The sequence below is a fragment of the Mesocricetus auratus genome, unplaced genomic scaffold (assembly GCF_017639785.1).
Source record: "Mesocricetus auratus isolate SY011 unplaced genomic scaffold, BCM_Maur_2.0 Super-Scaffold_100003, whole genome shotgun sequence".
NCBI lineage: Eukaryota > Metazoa > Chordata > Mammalia > Rodentia > Cricetidae > Mesocricetus > Mesocricetus auratus.
Window position 1 is genome coordinate 24,897,047 of NW_024429188.1, and position 18,101 is coordinate 24,915,147.

Genomic DNA, 18,101 nt, shown 5'->3' on the forward strand with positions numbered 1-18,101 from the left:
ATGCATTTAATAAGAAAATTTACCTACATGTGAAGATCAGTACAAGCCCTAAGGTATTTGGCATTAAATTAATATTCATGTTGACTTCTGGAAGATAAATATTCTGTTAGAATCTATTATAAAACCACAGCTATAAATAGAGTACCTAAATGTTGATGAGAAAAAAATTTCATTGCATCTCAGAATATATTTTACATTTTTTTCTCAAAAAGCCCTTTTCTGTTTCTACATGGTTTGGTATTATATTTTGTCAAGTACTATGCATATAATAGAAAGGTTTCTTACATTTATTAGGATTGTAAGGGCTGATGGCATGCACAATTCAAAGTATGCATGCTGTATTCTCCAAACCAAAGCTTGACTGGAGTCACATAATGCAATGCCAGCAAGCACTCTCAGAACACTTAGGATTCATTATGGCTTTGACTTTGAATTAAGTTTGTAGAATGGAGCATTCAGAATAGAAAGCTTTTACTATTGCCAATTTTTTCACAGCCTCCACATTGAATTATATGACCCAATATGTGCTCATAACTCACAGTTTAAAAAGCTGTGTTTTAGACAATTCTTTGTGTGATACAGCTAGAACATGATCCTCTCCTTCAGTAATATGCAAGAAGAATGACTTGATTTTTCTTGCTCTTGTGTCTGTTGGCAGGTGATCATGACCCAGATTGACAACCAGGCTGGGGTCTAGACTGCATGTGTTTAATACATCTTCAACATTGTGGACTTAGACACTACTTGTGGAAAGTTCTTCTAATGATAGATTGCAAAAGGCCAAGCTAAATCACATATGCATATTTCCACCATTCTTCTCATCTGTTAGCTAATATCCCACTGTCCAAAGCAAAATGCATAGGCAAGTATTGCATCAATGAAGTAAGGAAATAAAATTTTGTCTTTTCTGGTGTCATATACAAGACAGCCAGTACATTTGTGTATGAATTTGTTATTAGAAAGTAGTAAAGACAGGAAAAATGCAATCCTATTCACAGTATGGGAAACTGTCTTAGGTCATGATCTATTATGAGACAATTTTGGTATCATTAAAATTGCCTTGAAACTATTTTGCTTTTCATTTTTTTTGTTTTTCTTATTTTATTTTCCAGTTTAAATTTAGATAAGAAACGAGGTTGCTTCACAAGTCAGTTCCAGGTCCCTCTCCCATTCCCTCCCCTCCTCCCGTGCCCTCCCCCCAACCCCCCCATTATCCCCTCATTTCCCCAGGGAGGGTGAGGCCCTCCATGGGGGTGGGCATAGTCTGTCATTTCATATAGGACAGGGCCTAGACCCTTCCCCAAGAGTTCAGGGTGAGAGTGCACCTCATATTGTTCTATGGGAGTCCAAAGTCCGTGTGTATACTTGGGATGGGTACTGATCTGCTGCCCAAGGCTCTATAGATTCCCTAGGCCTCTTCACTGACACCCAGATTCAGGGGGTCTTGATCAGTCCCATGCTGGATTCCCAGGCTTATGCCTGGAATTCAAGAGTTAACCTTTGTCTGGTCAGCTGTTTCTGGAGGTTAAACCAGCCCAGTCTTAATCCCTTTGATCATCAGTCCTCCCTCTCTGTTACTGGCTTTCTTGAGTTCAGCTCAGTACTTAACCAAGGGAGTCTGCCTCTTCTTCGATCAGCCACTAAATAAAGTTTCTGTTTCCCAGACTCTCTGGCCATAGGATTGTAGGCTGGCACTCCCCAGATCTATGTCTAAAATCCATATATGAGAGAGTACATGCCATGTTTCCCTTTTTGTGATTGGGTTACCTTACTCAGGATGGTTTCTTCTAGTGTCATCCATTTGCCTGCGAATCTCATGATTCCATTATTTTTTTCTGCTGAATAGTACTCCATTGTGTAGATGTACCACATTTTCTCTATCCACTCTTCGGGTGAGGGACATCTAGGTTGCTTCCAAGTTCTGGCTATTACAAATAAAGCTGCTATGAACATAGTGGAACAGACATCTTTGTTGTATGAATGGGCATCTTTTGGATATATGCCTAAGAGTGGAGTTGCTGGGTCTTGTGGTAGGTTTATTACCATTTTCCTGAGGAATCTCCATACTGATTTCCAAAGTGGCTGACCCAGTTGGCACTCCCACCAGCAATGGAGGAGTGTCCCCCTTTCACCACATCCTCTCCAGCATAAATTGTCATTGGTGTTTTTTATTTTAGCCATTCTGACAGGAGTGAGATGTTATCTCAGAGTTGTTTTGATTTGCATTTCCCGGATGGCTAAGGATGTTGAGCACTTTCTCAAGTGCCTCTCAGCCATTTTAGACTCCTCTATTGAAAACTCTCTATTTAATTCTGCAGCCCACTTTTTAATTGGGTCCTTTGCTGTTTTGGAGACTTGTTTCTTGAGTTCTTTGTAAATTTTGGAGATCAACCCTCTGTCAGATGTGGGATTAGTGAATATTTTTTCCCATTCTGTGGGTTGCATTTTTGTCTTGCTGACTGTGTCCTTTGCCTTACAGAAGCTTCTCAGTTTCAGTAGGCTCCATTTATTAATTGTTGATCTCACTGTCTGTGCTACTGGTGTTATGTTCAGGAAGCTGTCTCCTGTACCAACTCGTTCAAGGGTACCAACCACTTTCTCTTCTAAGAGGTTCAGTGTGGCTGGATTTATGTTGAGGTCTTTGATCCATTTGGACTTAAGTTTTGTACATGGCGTTAAACATGAATCGATCCGCATTCTTCTACATGCCAGTCTCCAATTATGCCAGCACCATTTGTTGAAGATGCTTTCTTTATTCCATTGTATATTTTTTAGCTTCTTTGTCAAAGATCAGATGTTCGTACGTGTGTGGGTTAATACCCGGATTTTCAATTCGATTCCTTTGGTCTAACTGTCTATTTTTGTGTCAATACCAAGCTGTTTTCAGGACTATAGCTCTATAATAGAGCTTGAGGTCAGGGATGGTGATGCCTCCGGACATTGCCTTGTTGAACAGGGTTGTTTTGGCTATCCTGGGTCTTTAGTTTTTCCATACAAAATTGATTATTGTTCTTTCAAGGTCTGTGAAGAATTGTGCTGGGATTTTAATGGGGATTGCATTGAATCTGTAGATTGCTTTTGGCAGGATTGCCATTTTTACTACATTGATCCTACCTATCCAAGACCATGGGAGATCTTTCCATTTTCTGAGGGCTTCTTTAATTTCTTTCTTTAAAGATTCAAAGTTCTTACGATACAGGTCTTTCACTTGTTTGGTTAGCGTTACCCCAAGGTATTCTATGTTGTTTGTGGCAATTGTAAAGGGTAATGTTTCTCTGATTTCTCTTTCAGCCTTTTTATCATCTGTATATAGTAGGGCTACTGATTTTCTTGAGTTGATCTTGTAGCCTGCCACTTTGCTGAAGGTGTTAATCAGCTGTAAGAGTTCCCTGGTAGAGTTCTTTGGGTCATTGATGTAAACTATCATATCTTCTGCAAACAGTGAAAGTTTGACCTCTTCCTTCCCAATTTGTATCCCCTTGATCCCCCTTTGTTTTGTTCCTGATTTTAGAGGAATTGTGTTGAGTTTCTGTCCATTTAGTTTGATGTTGGCTGTTGGTTTACTGTATATAGCTTTTATTATGTTTAAGTATGTCCCTGTTATCCCAGATCTCTCCAAGACCTTTATCATGAAGGGGTGTTGTATTTGTCAAAGGCTTTTTCAGCATCTAGTGAGATGATCATGTGATTTTTGTTTTTCAGCTTGTTTATATGGTGGATTACGTTGATGGATTTTCGTATGTTGAACTATCCCTGCATCCCTGGGATGAAACCTACTTGATCGTGGTGAATGATTGTTTTGATGTGTTCTTGGATCCGATTTGCCAGTATTTTATTGAGTATTTTTGCATCAATGTTCATGAGGGATATTGGTCTGAAGTTCTCTTTCTTAGTTGTATCTTTGTGTGGCTTGGGGATCAAGGTTATTGAAGCCTCATAGAAAGAGTTTGGCAAAGACCCTTCTGCTTCTATTGTGTGGAACACTTTGAGAAGAATTGGTATAAGCTGTTCTTTGAATTTCTGGTAGAATTCTGCACTGAGGCCGTCTGGACCTGGGCTTTTTTTGGTTGGGAGACTTTTGATGACAGCTTCTATTTCCATAGGGGTTATAGGTCTATTTAAATTGCTTATCTGTTCTTGATTTAGTTTTGGCAATTGATAGCTGTCTAGGAAGTCATCCATTTCCTTTAAATTTTCGAATTTTGTGGAGTACAGGTTTTCAAAGTATGATCTAATGATTCTCTGGATTTCCTCAGAATCTGTTGTTATGTCCCCCTTTTCATTTCTAATTTTGTTAATTTGCGTGTTCACTCTCTGCTGTTTGGTAAGTTTAGACAAAGGTTTGTCTATCTTGTTGATTTTCTCAAAGAACCAACTCTTCGTTGCATTGATTCTTTGTATTGTTTTCCTGGTTTCTACTTTATTGATTTCAGCCCTCAATTTGATTATTTTCTGGCGTCTACTCCTCCTGGGGGAGTGTGCTTCTTTGTGTTCTAGAGCTTTCAGCTGTGATGTTAATTCTCTGGTATAACTGTTCTCCTGTTTTTTCATGTGAGCACTTAGTGCTATGAACTTCCCCCGTAGCACTGCTTTCAAAGTGTCCCATAGGTTTGGGTATGTTATGTCTTCATTCTCATTGAATTCGAGGAAGTCTTTAATTTCTTTTTTTATTTCCTCTTTGACCCAGGGATGGTGCAGTTGAGCATTATTCAATTTCCATGAGTTTGTAGGTTTTCTGCAATTTGTGTTGTTGTTGAATTCTAATTTTAAAGCATGGTGGTCTGATAAGATGCATGGAGTTATTCCAATTTTTTTGTAGCTGCTGAGGTTTGATATGTTGCCAATTATGTGGTCGATTTTTGAGAAGGTTCCATGTGGTGGTGAGAAGAAGGTATATTCTTTTTTATGTGGATGAAATGTTCTATAGATATCTGTTAATCCCAGTTGGGTCATTACTTCTATTAGACCTTTTGCTTCTTTGTTGAGTTTCTGTTTGGTATTCCTGTCTAGTGGTGAGAGTGGTGTGTTGAAATCTCCCACTATAACTGTGTGGGGCTTTAGATGAGATTTAAGTTCAAATAATGTTTCTTTAACGAATGTGGATGCCTTTGTATTTGGGGCATAGATGTTCAGGATAGACACTTCATCTTGGTGGGTTTCACCTGTGATGAGTATGTAATGACCTCCTTCATCTCCTTTGATTGATTTTATTTTAAAGTCTAGTTTGTTAGATATTAGGATTGCTACCCCTGCTTGTTTCTTGGGTCCATTTGATTGAAAAAGTTTTTCCCAACCTTTAACTCTCAGGTAATGTCTGTCTTTAAGGGTGAGGTGTGTTTCTTGTATGCAGCAGAAGGAAGGGTTCTGTCTTCGATTCCATTCTGCTAGTCTGTGTCTTTTTATGGGTGAGTTAAGGCCATTAATATTGAGGGATATTAATGACCTTTGATTGCTCATCCTTCTTCGATTTGCGATGGTTGTTGTTGGTGGAATTATGTGTGGAATTTCACCCCTTTGTTCTTTTGGCTGTTGGTAGAGAGGGATTCTCTAATGCTTATGTTTTTCTGGTTGTAGTTAGCTTCCTTGGGATGGAGTTTTCCTTCCAAAATTTTCTGTAGGCCTGGGTTAGTGGACACATATTGCTTGAATCTAGTTTTGTCATGGAATATCTTGTTTTCTCCGTCTATAGTGATTGAGAGCTTTGCCGGGTATAGTAATCTGGGCTGGCATCCATGGTTTCTTAGTGTAGGTAGAATATCTATCCAGGACCTTCTGGCTTTCAGCGTTTCCATGGAGAAATCAGGTGTAATTCTGATAGGTCTGTCTTTATATGTTACTTGACCTTTTTCCTTAGCTGCTCTTAATATTCTTTCTTTATTCTGTATGTTTGGGGTCTTGATTATTATGTGGCGAGGGGATTTTTTTTGGTCCATTCTATTTGGTGTTTTGTAGGCTTCTTGTACCTTCATTGGCATGTCTTTCTTAAGGTTGGGAAAGTTTTCTTCTATGATTTTGTTGAATATGCCTTCTGCCCTTTGAGGTAGATTTCTTCTCCTTCTTCTATACCTATTATTCTTAGGTTTGGTCTTTTCATGGTGTCCCATATTTCCTGGATGTTTTGTGTTAAGGATTTGTTGGATTTAAGTTTTTCTTTGGTTGATAAATCCATTTCTCCTAGCGTATCTTCAACACTTGAGATTCTTTCTTCCATCTCTTCTATTCTGTTGGTAATGCTTGTATTGGTAGTGCCTGACTGTTTGTCCAGCTTTTCTATTTTCTGCCTTTCTTCAGATTGTGTTTTTTTTAATGACTCTATTTCAGTTTTCAACTCTTGCAGTGTTTGCATTGCTTCTTGCAATTTTCTGTTTATCTGTTCGTCTGTTTGTTGCCTTTTATGAATTTTTTGGTTTGTTCTTTCTTCCATTTCTTGCATTTTTTGGTTTGCTTTTTGTTCCATTTCTCGCATTTTGTGCTTTGTTTCTTCTTCCATTTCCTGCCTTTTTTGGTTTGTTTCTTCTTCCATTTCTTTCATTTTTTGCTTTGGTTTTTCTACCATTTCTTGCATTTTTTGCTTTGTTTCTTCTTCCATTTCCTGCCTTTTTTGGTATTTTTCTTCTTCCAATTCTTGCATTTTTTGCTTTGTTTTTTCTTCCATTTCTTGCATTTTTTGCTTCATTTCTTCTTCCATTTCCTTCCTTTTTTGGTTTGTTTTTTCTTCCAATTCTTGCATTTTTTGCTTTGTTTTTTCTTCCATTTCTTCCTTTTTTTGGTTTGTTTTTCTTCCATTTCTTTGAGGGATTTTCCAATATCCTCTTTTAGGGCCTCTATCATTTTCATGAAAGTGCTTTTAAGGTCGTTCTCTTCTGCTTCGTTCGCATTGGAATGTTGGGTTCTTGCTGGTGTGGAGTCTCTAGAATCTGGCGGTGTCATATTTGTTTTTCTGTTGCTGACTGTGTTTTTGTATTGTCTCTTTCCCATCTCTTCTTCTAGTGGGTGCAGAAAGAGCCCCTTACTGGTCTGGGGACCAGAGTTCCCTTTTGGTGGGTGCTAGCAAGTCCAATAATGTGGTGGTTCTTCTATTCCTTGTCTGAATGCTGGTCCCGTGGGTGGAGAATAAGAATAGGAATCTCGGGCTAGCTTGAAATTCACAGTCATTACTCTGCCTAGCATCCCAAGTTGCTAGTATTACATACATATACCACCATACTTGGACCAATAGTTAGGATTTCTAATACTGTGGTTGTATAGTACAGGTACTAGCACAAGTTTTTGTTGAATACTCTAACAAAATAGTCTCTAGTTTATAAGTAGGCTAGTATTCAAATAAAATTTGGTTAGTCAATTGTTTCAATGTTAAAATATATTTTGTAAAATAGTGCAAAATATATGATTTTCTAGAAACAATAAAAACTGACTTTTTTCACTGTTTCCTTTGTATTATGTAAACGCTGGGGTCAACCATGTTTAGTCTCCTCTAATAATATTTAGCTGGTAACCAGAATATGTGAAAGAATCACAAAAGATATTTTGGTGAGCTATTGTCATCAACCCTCCCTCTCTCCAAGACATCATCATTTTTGTGCCATTCAAAGCCCAAGAGTAGACTTTCTCTCGCTCTGGATATTCCATCTCTCTCTATTTCTATTTGTGTATCTCTATCTCTTATTCTCTTTCTCCCTCTTCTTTGCTCCAGATTATAGATTTCCCGACAGTGATCTAAATTACACATTAGGAGAAAAAAAGCAATCAGATTATGCTAATTCACAGCAGAGATAAGTCAGTATAAATCATTTTATGGAAATCACATGCTCCTGATATTTTGTTCAACCCTGCAAAATTTAACTTTAATTTCAAATACAGAGTATAAAACTCACAATGTTGAAGGAGTCATCAGACGGCAGGTCAGCTACCATTCCTCCAAACAAAGCCACAAGTGAAGCATCTTTTCTTTTTTTGTCCATGAACCTGGAGATTCCTCTTTTAAACAGCTTTGTTGTCTACTCTGCCAAGTAACTATAGGAAAAATAGAAAAATTGGTTTTCTTCAGAGGAGTCTCCCTGGGTATATTAACAGCACTTAAGGATAGGTACCATACCCAGCAGTAAATGGCCAACACAAAATGAACTCAATGATACTTTTGTAGATTCTTATCTAATTTTGCTTGCTTGGTCATTGTTTTTTTTTCTGGCTTGCTGACCTTTTTCTTGCAAGTCAAGTTTTATGATTTTTTAGGGTTTTTGCTTGCTTAGTGTGTGTGTTGTGTTTTCCTTTGTTGTTACTCTGGTTTGGTTATTTTATTTGATTTCCTGCTTGTTTGATTTTTTAAAGAGAAATAAATAAAAGATATGGAGTTGGATAAGTTGGGAGGTGGGAGATCCGAGAGCAATTTGAACAGGGGAAAGCATGATCATAATATAGTGTATAAAGGAAAATACTTTTAATTAAAAATATGTTGAGGTATGGTTAGTCTCCAATAACCTATGTACAATTTGATAAATTCTAGCATGTGCATATACTCTCCTAATTAAAGCATTACAATAAAAGAATAATACTTGGGGACTAGAATGTTGACTCACTGCTTAAGAACACTTGCTGCTCTTGCACAAGACCTGGATTACCAGCACCCACAACCAACACTAATAACCATCTCCAGTCTCAAGGGATCTAAAGCCCTGTTCTAGCCTCTGAGTTCATCAGACATGCACATGGTACATATGCATATGTGCAGGCAAACACTAAAACACATAAAATGAAAAATAAAATATTAAAAAAATTTTAGCATCTCTAAAGGTTTCTTCATATATCCTTGTAATTCACTGATTTGCTTTCAGTCACTGTAAATGAGTTTGTACTTCCTAATATAAATTTAATATAAATGGAATCAAACAGCTCAAACAGATAAAAAGATTGATGGTTAGATATAGCTTTGGCTTTTATTTATTTGCTATAATCATTTATTATTTATCATATTTTACTGCATGAATAGTTCTTTTATTTTATTATTCAATAATATCACAGACAGGAGACATGCCACAATTTCTCTTATCCATTCACCTACTGATGTATTAGAGGAATTAACATTGTTGAGATGTCCATACTATACAAAGTACTATACTCCACATATTACTCCCAGAGTAATCTACAGACTTAACCTATCAAAATTCTAATACCATCTTCACAAAAATTATGTAAAAGAACTCCCAAAACCCACAGGGCCCTATCTTTAGAAAATGAACCTCATTCGACAAAAGAATTCTGAGCCAAACAGTGGTAATTCATTCCTTTAGTCCCAGCACTCAGGAAGCAGAGGCAGGTGGATCTCTGAATTAGAGGCCAGCCTAGTTTTCACAGCAAGTTCTAGGATAGCCAGGACTACAAAGAAAAATTCTGTCTTGAGAAAAGAAGGAAGGAAGGAAGGAAGGAAGACAGATGGAAGAGTCCTATTATTGGTTATCCAATGTCAAATGTCAGATAGTCAGCCCTGGAATTATACACACACAAGTAACACTGATTGAATTCTGCAGGTTGTATTTATATAATTGTGCATTTATAAATATGTGTAACAACAGTTATCACAGAAAAAGAAACCATGTATTTGAATTTAAGAGGGATTCTGGTATGTATAAGAGAAATGGGAGGAAGATAAGACAATGTGGGAAAATGATATAGTCATATTTAATTTTTTAAAAGTAGAACATTTTTAATCAAAGACATCTCTAATAAACATTATGACTACAATGAAATATTACTTCACACTTGTTATGAACACTATTATCAAAAAGATGAAAGATAACAAGTGTCAGTGACAATGCATGGAAAAGAAAACACTTGTGCTCTATTGTTGACGTATTAATTTAGTATTGTCACTTTGGACAATCACATAGGTTTTCCTCAGGAGACCAAAAATAGAACTACCATATGATCTACTTCTGGTTATATGTATGCAAAGCAGCAGATATCAGTGTTTTGAAGAGATAGTTGCACTCTCCTATGGATTGCATCATTATCTCTGATAACAAAGAAATGGAAATGGAAGTGTGCATCCACAGATGACTCAATAAAGAATTTTGACATATATACCCAAGGGAATACTATTCAGCCTTTCCAAAGCTGAAAACCCTACTAAGTGCTCTGCTTCAGTAAGATATAGATGGTGAAGATTCCAACCTCAGCTGTTAGGAAAGAGGTAGATATGCAAAGGGGAGATACTAGTCAAGTTTCAATTGCAAAGAATACGTTTCTATGAATTATAATGCTGTTAACAATTGCATTGATGTACTTCAAATAACTAAAAGAGAATTTTTAATGGACCTAAATGATAATATTTGAGGTAGTGAATATGTATTTATGAACATATGTGTGTATGAATGTATGTATGCATATATGTGTGTATGTATGCACCTATGTATAACCAAAAGCTACTTGGGAGGAAAGGGTTTATTTCAGCTTATAGCTCTCAGGTTGCAACTCATCACTGTGGCAAATAAACCAAGGCCTGGAACTGAAGCAAAGACCATGGAGTATTGTGGTTTACTGGCTTATTCAACCTTTTTTGTTAATTAATTATTATTTAAATTGAAAACAATCTTATTTTACATACCAATGTCAGTTTCCTCTCTCGCCAATCCTCCAAGTCTTCCCCCATCCACCCATCCCATCCCCTATTCACTCCTCAAGGAGAGTGAGGCCTCCCATAGGATATCCTCAAAGTCTGTCATATCATTTTGGTCAGGACCTAAGCACTCCCCTCTGTATCTAGGCTGAGAGAGTATCCCTTCATAGGGAATGGGCTCTCAAAACCCATTCATGAACTAATGATGAATGCTGTCAACCTATTTTATTATACAACCCATGATGACCTGCCCAGAGTTTACAATGCCTTCCATGGACTGGAAACCCCCTATCAATTAAAAAATTTTTAAGTGGCCTGTAGACTTGCCTATATAGACAATATTATGGAGGCATCAAAGATCTTTGAATTTAAAGAAAGGGTAGAATGAGTTGGACTTAGAATCAAATAAAATCATAATAAACTTTATATCTGTATGTATTCACATTTCTTTGTGAAAATGAATTTTCTCTGTGTAAATGCATTTTATATCAATAGCTATCCATTTTCCATTTACATATCAAAATTTTTGTCTCAGGTAAGTATTTTTAGAGGAAATCAGTACTGGCACATGGGTTTCCTCTAAGTGTTTGGATGAAAGCTTTTTCATCCGTAACATTGGGCAGAGAAGTGACAAGAAAATAAGTTGAAATGAAAGAATAACTCACCAGCTCTACGTTCAGTTAAAGATAATTTTATTTCAATTTAAGTGACCACTTATGACACATAGAAAAAAGACATACAATCTGTAGCAGGAGACAAGATTTGTCAATGAATAAATAATACATGGTACCTCATTAATTGAAAAGAAGTATATTTAATTTAAAAGAGATAAAACTAAGAGAAGAGATAAGTGCTGATCTCTTCTCAAGTATCCCACATAAAATAGTGGAAAAATATTACCTGGCATGTTAGTTTGTTTATTAATATCAGAAATATTCTAATGTCCTCATTGCTTAGTTTTAATTATTCCAAAGCAGACTGTGATGAATTACATAGTACTTACTGAGCTCTGAAGTTAATATTTGTAGCACAACTCATTTGGTAAGATGTGCTAGTACACATGGGTTTGGTGGTTTTTGAGTAGCATCTCTAGTCTTACGAAGAATTCAAACCTAGCAGGCGAATTTTTATATGAATAACAATCTTACAATTTCCTCACTGAGAAACAAAAGTCAACTGTGAAGCCTCCATTTTACATAAAGCCTTACTTTTTAACATTTGCTTTCCATATCCTTCTCATGTTTTTGCATCTTCAGAGTCTCTCCTCCAGCACCTTTCCTGCAATTGTTGCTCTTTCATTTCCTCCTCTTCAACATGCATAGTCAGATTTTTTCACAGTGATGTCATCATTTCTTGAACTTTCTCCTTTAGATGTAATTGATATTCACATGCTCATCCTCCTCTGTGTTCCCATCTTTAGTTTCATTGATTTGACTCAGACACCACCATTTCGCTTGAGCCTCCCCTGACTTCCCATTTCTGTTGTAGCAGTGATCTCCTTGAGTTGCATTCATCATCATAATCATCATCATCATCATCATCATCATTATTTGTTTCATTTTGAAATTATAACATTTCCTTTTTCCCCCAACCATATCCTGTCATATGTCTTTCTTTGCTCTCCTTCAAATTCATGGCCTCCTTTTCATTACCCGTGTTAATGAAATACATGTTATATTTGGGAATGTATTTGTATATATGCATATGCATATATTTATATGTACATATGCATGCATGTATATGTACATATATGCATATACTTATATGTATATATGTATGTATATATACAATCAAATATATTCCTAAATATAACCTGCTCAGTCTTTATAATGTTAACTCTGCATATTTTCAGGGTTGACCATTTGCTGTTGGATAACCAATTGGTGTGTTATTCCCCAGGGAAACTTCTTGCAACAGACCGAGACCATTTCACAAAGCCCCAACCATTCCAAATGCAGAGTTGTGGAGCCATGTCACAATGGATATATCTACAAAACATTCCTGTGTCTAATGGTCAGGGAACACTGTGGAAGATTGGGGAGAAAGCTTCTATGAGCAAGAGGATCAGGGAATTTGCTGTAAGACTGTCTCCTAGTTATGTTGTCATAGTCTCATCAACATGATTGCCTAAATGTAAGATAAGCAAGAATAACAACAATAGACATACTAAAGTAGATAGGAGAAAGAACATGAAGCTTCAGCCATACACAAGAAAGTACAGGCAATGAAGGAATGCTGAGAGTATAATTATTTATTTGTATGTCTTCCTGTCCTATTAGGATGTGAATCTAGGAGCATTAAAATTATATCCTTAAAAAAATCACTACCTCACACAATGTTTGGTACACAATTTTCTAAATGTTTGCTGAATGAACAAAGAGTGCATTATTGGAGTGCAGATGGTAATTACAATTCATCTCTTGGGTTATTTGCCTAAGAACATGCAACAGGTACCTGTGCTCCCTTAATGTTCTCTACTTCTCTGGGTACCAAGATAATGAATTACACATCCTTCTGTGAAATCAGGAGTCAAAGACTGGGGATGGGTGAGTAAGTTATTTCTTTGCTCACAAGTCAACAGGGGAATTTGCCACTGTCTCAGGGATGCTGAGAGAAAAATAAAACTCTTGAATAAGATACTAACAAGTCCGTTAATCTGTGCATGACAGTCTGTGTGAGATTCCTGATTTCCAAGGAGATGACACATAGGTGAGCTTATGTAAATGCTCCACAAATAGTGAGTTTTCATCCTGGTTTAGCACTGAACATTCAGTACATCACAATCACTTAAAGTGTCTTCTCTTCTGAGGAGAATTGGCTTTATTGTCTGGACAGAGGCAAGTCTGCACTCTGCTCTCCAGAGAGATAATGTATCTGTCGGACTGTCTGTCCCATAGGTTCACAACTATAGTGATACAAATGTGAGGTGACTATGACTTAACATTTAAGGAAGCACTGACTCTCAAGTTCTAACCCCCACCCCAGCCATGTACATGATCCTTGAAGTGTGCATCTCTTTAAACTTGAAAACCTGGATGTCAGGATGGCCTCAATTTGTGTTGTAACAGCATCCTTAAAAAGATGTGGGAACATCCTTGGATTTATGGCAAATCCCTTATTAGCTTGAAGTAAGGAAATACTTTAGAACCCCTCCCCTATAACTCTTTATTTCTATCCCCCCAATTGTCAATGCTTTTGCTCAAAAGACATGAAAGAATAAGAGATAATTCATAGAGAATTATTTTTCGAATGAAGCAATTCTCTAGTTACAAACACATGACATTAAAATGTCTCTTATCTCTGTACCTCACAAGGCTTCTGGTGGTCTTAGGGCCATTGCGAATGACTGAGTATTGATTTTCTTGAAAGCCTTCTTTGAATTTTCAAATATATTTCACTTTCCCATATGACTAAGTCATTAAATTCTTGAATCTTTACCCAAGAGTAATGAAAGGATTTGTCTGTATAAAGACTTTCACATAAATGTGCTTATCTCAACTTCATTCTTTGAGTTTCGTTTAAATTGACATATCACTGTATATATTTATGGGGTTATCCTGGTTGATTGTTTTGTTCATTTGACACTGCCAGAGTTATGGGGGAAAAGGAATCTTAGCTAAAACAATTTACAATTCTAGGAAACTTACTGACCAAATCTACCCATTTTTAATGCACTGTAACATTTCTGAACATTCTCAACATTCCCTACAGTATACTATGTAGTTTAATAGGTTCAATATCTTTCTAGAGATGATGTTCAGATCAAATACAGGACACGGAGAGTGTAAAAATTACTTGGGGTAAACAAACAGTTCCACCTAGCTTCTCAATTCCTAGGCTTCTGTATTTATCAAGAAATAAATGTCACAGTTTTTTATCTGATTCTTCCTCTAGGTCAGTGGTTCTCAACCTTCCTAATACTGTGACCCTTTAATACAGTTCCTGAGGTTGTGGTGACCCCCTACCATAAAATTATTTCATTGCTCCTGCATAATTGAAATTTTGCTAGTTATGAATTCCAAAGTGAACATCTGATGTGTAGGATATCTGATTTGCAGGAGGATCAAGTGTTCAAAATTATTCTTGGCCACATAGCAATACACTGTCAGGAAAAATATTTGAATGACAAAGGATCTGGGGTGGAGCTCAGTAGTTGACTATTTGACTAACATACCCAGGGTCCAGAGTTCAATTCCCAGAACCACGGGAAATAAGCAAATTTCAAAATAACTTAAATCAGCATCTTCCCCTCCCTTCTACATATAATCACATTGTACAGTATCTTGTTTTCACATCTGATAACACTAAATGTACGACATATCTGATTCTTTCCCTGTGACATCATTTTGTTCTTACATTCATACCATTTCCCTGGTAGAGTATTCAGTTGCTTTCAGTGTTTTCCAATTTTGTTTTATGTTTGTTTGTTTTTGTTTCGGGGAGGTTCTTAACAGAAGTAGGTCTGCTTCTTTCTTACATATGGATTTTACTGTGTGGTCCCTTGAATGATATGTTTCCCATAAATCTCAAGCATTTGAATATTGGTATCCAGTTGTTGGCTGTTGTTAAAGACTAAGAGCTGTGGAGACCAGGGGGGCAGCTGTTCCTATGGCAGGAACAGGTTCTACAGGCCCTGCTTCTGGGACAGTGTACCAGTGCCTGGGGATCAACGGGGAACTGCTCAGAGCTTCCAATCCCGGTGGGAGCCAAACACACCAGACTCCAGGACTTCTCTCCCACCAATAAGACCAGGAAACCAGAGGAGCCAGGGAGACCAGGGGAGCAGCTTTTCCGGAAGGTCCAGGAACCTGAGGAGCCAGGGAAATCAGGGGAACAGCTGTTGTGGCAGGACCAGGTAAAACAGGTCCTGCTTTTGGGCATGTGTTCCAGTGCCTGGGGATAGCCTGGGAACTCCACAGTGCTTCCAATCCTGGCGGGACCCAAACACCCCAGACTCCAGGACTTCTCTCCCGCCAATGAGACCAGGAAACCAGAGGAGCCAGGGAGACCAGGGGAGCAGCTGTTCCAGCAGGATCAGGTACAACAGGATCCAGCAAAGGGTCCAGGGGCCCAGGTGGCAGGCTAAGCGCCCCAGATTCCTGTTCTTCTTCTCCACCCACGGGACCAGAATGAGGACAAGGATAGAAGAACTACCAGATTATTGGACTTGCTAGCACCCACCAATAGGGAACTCTGATCCCCTAACCACCAGAACAGTAAGGGGTTCTTTCTGCAACCCACTAGAAGAAGAGATGGGAAAGAGACAATACAAACACACTCAGCAACAGAAAAACAAATATGACACCATCAGATTCTAGAGAATCCACACCAGCAAGACTCCAACATATCAATTCAAACAAAGCAGAAGAAAATGACCTTAAAAACACTTTCATGAAAATGATAGAGGGGCTTAAAGCGGATATAGGGAAATCCCTCAAAGAAATGGAAGAAAAAACAATCCAAAAAAATGCAAGAAATGGAAGAAAAAACAAACCAAAAATTGCAAGAAATGGAAGAAAAAACAAACCAAAAAAGACTGGAAATAGAAGAAGAAACATATAAAAAAGGCAGGAAATGGAAGAAAAAACAAAGCAAAAAATGAAAGAAATGGAAGAAGAAACAAACCAAAAAAGGCAGGAAATGGAAGAAAGAACAAACCAAAAAATTCATAAAAGGGAACAAATGGACGAAAAGATAAACGGAAAATTGCAAGAAACAATGCAAACATTGCAAGAGTTGAAAACTGAAATATAGACAATAAAAAATCAAAATCTAAAGAAAGGCAGGAAATAGAAAAGATGGGCAAATGGTCAGGAACCACCGATACAAGCATTACCAACAGAATAGAAGAGATGAAAGAGAGAACCTCAAGTGTTGAAGATACACTAGGAGAAACAGATTCATCAACCAAAGAAAACCTTATGTCCAACAAATCCTTAACACAAATCATCCAGGAAATATGAGACACAATGAAAAGACCAAGCCTAAAATAATAGGTATAGAAGAAGGAGAAGAAAACCACCTCAAAGGGGCAGAAAACATATTCAACAAAATCATAGAAGAAAAATTTCCCAACCTTAAGAATGAAATGCCAATGAAGGTACAAGAAGCTTACAGAACACCAAATAGAGTGGTTCACAAAAAAAGTCCCCTTGCCACATAATAATCAAGACCCCAAATATACAGAATAAAGAAAGAATATTAAGAGCAGCTAAGGAAAAAGGTCAAGTAACATATAAAGACAGACCTATCAGAATTATACCTCACTTCTCCATGGAAACTCTGAAAGCCAGAAGGTGCTGGATATATATTCTACCAACACTAAGAGACCATGGATGCAAGCCCAGACGACTATACCCTGCAAAGCTCTCAATCACTATAGATGAAGAAAACAAGATATTCCAATGAAAAACTAGATTCAAGCAATACATATCCATTAACCCAGCCCTACAGAAAGTTTTGGAAGGAAACCTCCAACCCAAGGGAGGTAACTACAACCAGAAAACATAGGCATTAGAAATCCCTCTCTACCAACAGCCAAAAGAACAAAGGGGTGAAATTCCACACATAATTCCACCAACAACAACCATTGCAAATCAAAGAAGGATGAGCAATCAATGGTCATTAATATCCCTCAACATTAATGGCCTTAACTCACCCATAAAAAGACACAGGCTAGCAGAATGGATTCAAAGACAGAAACCTTCCTTCTGCTGCAAACAAGAAACATATCTCACCCTCAAAGACAGACATCACCTGAGAGTTAAAGGTTGGGAAAAATTTTTTCAATCAAATGGATCCAAGAAACAAGAAGGGGTAGCAATCCTAATATCTAACAAACTAGATTTGAAATAAAATCAATCAAAAGAGATGAAAGGAGGTCATTATATACTCATCACACACGAAATCCACCAAGATGAAATGTCTATCGTGAACATCTATGCCCCAAATACAAAAGCATCCACATTCATAAAACAAACATTAATAAAACTTAAATTTCATATAAAGCCCCACACAATTATAGTGGGAGATTTCAACACACCACTCTCAGCACTAGACAGGAATACCAGACAGAAACTCAACAAAGAAGCAAAGGGTCTAATAGAAGTAATGACCCAACTGGTATTAATAGACATCTATAGAATGTTTCATCCACATAAAAAAGAATATACCTTCTTCTCACGACCACATGGAACCTTCTCAAAAATCGACCACATACTTGGCAACATATCAAACATCAGCAGCTACAAAAAATTGGAATAACTCCATGCATCTTATCAGACCACCATGCTTTAAAATTAGAAGTCAACAACAACACAAATTGCAGAAAACCTACAAACTCATGGAAATTGTATAATGCACAATTGCACCATTCTTGGATCAAAGAAGAAATAAAAAAAATTAAAGACTTCCTAGAATTCAATGAGAATGATTGCACAACATACCCAAACATGTGGGACACTTTGAAAGCAGTGTTATGGGGGAAATA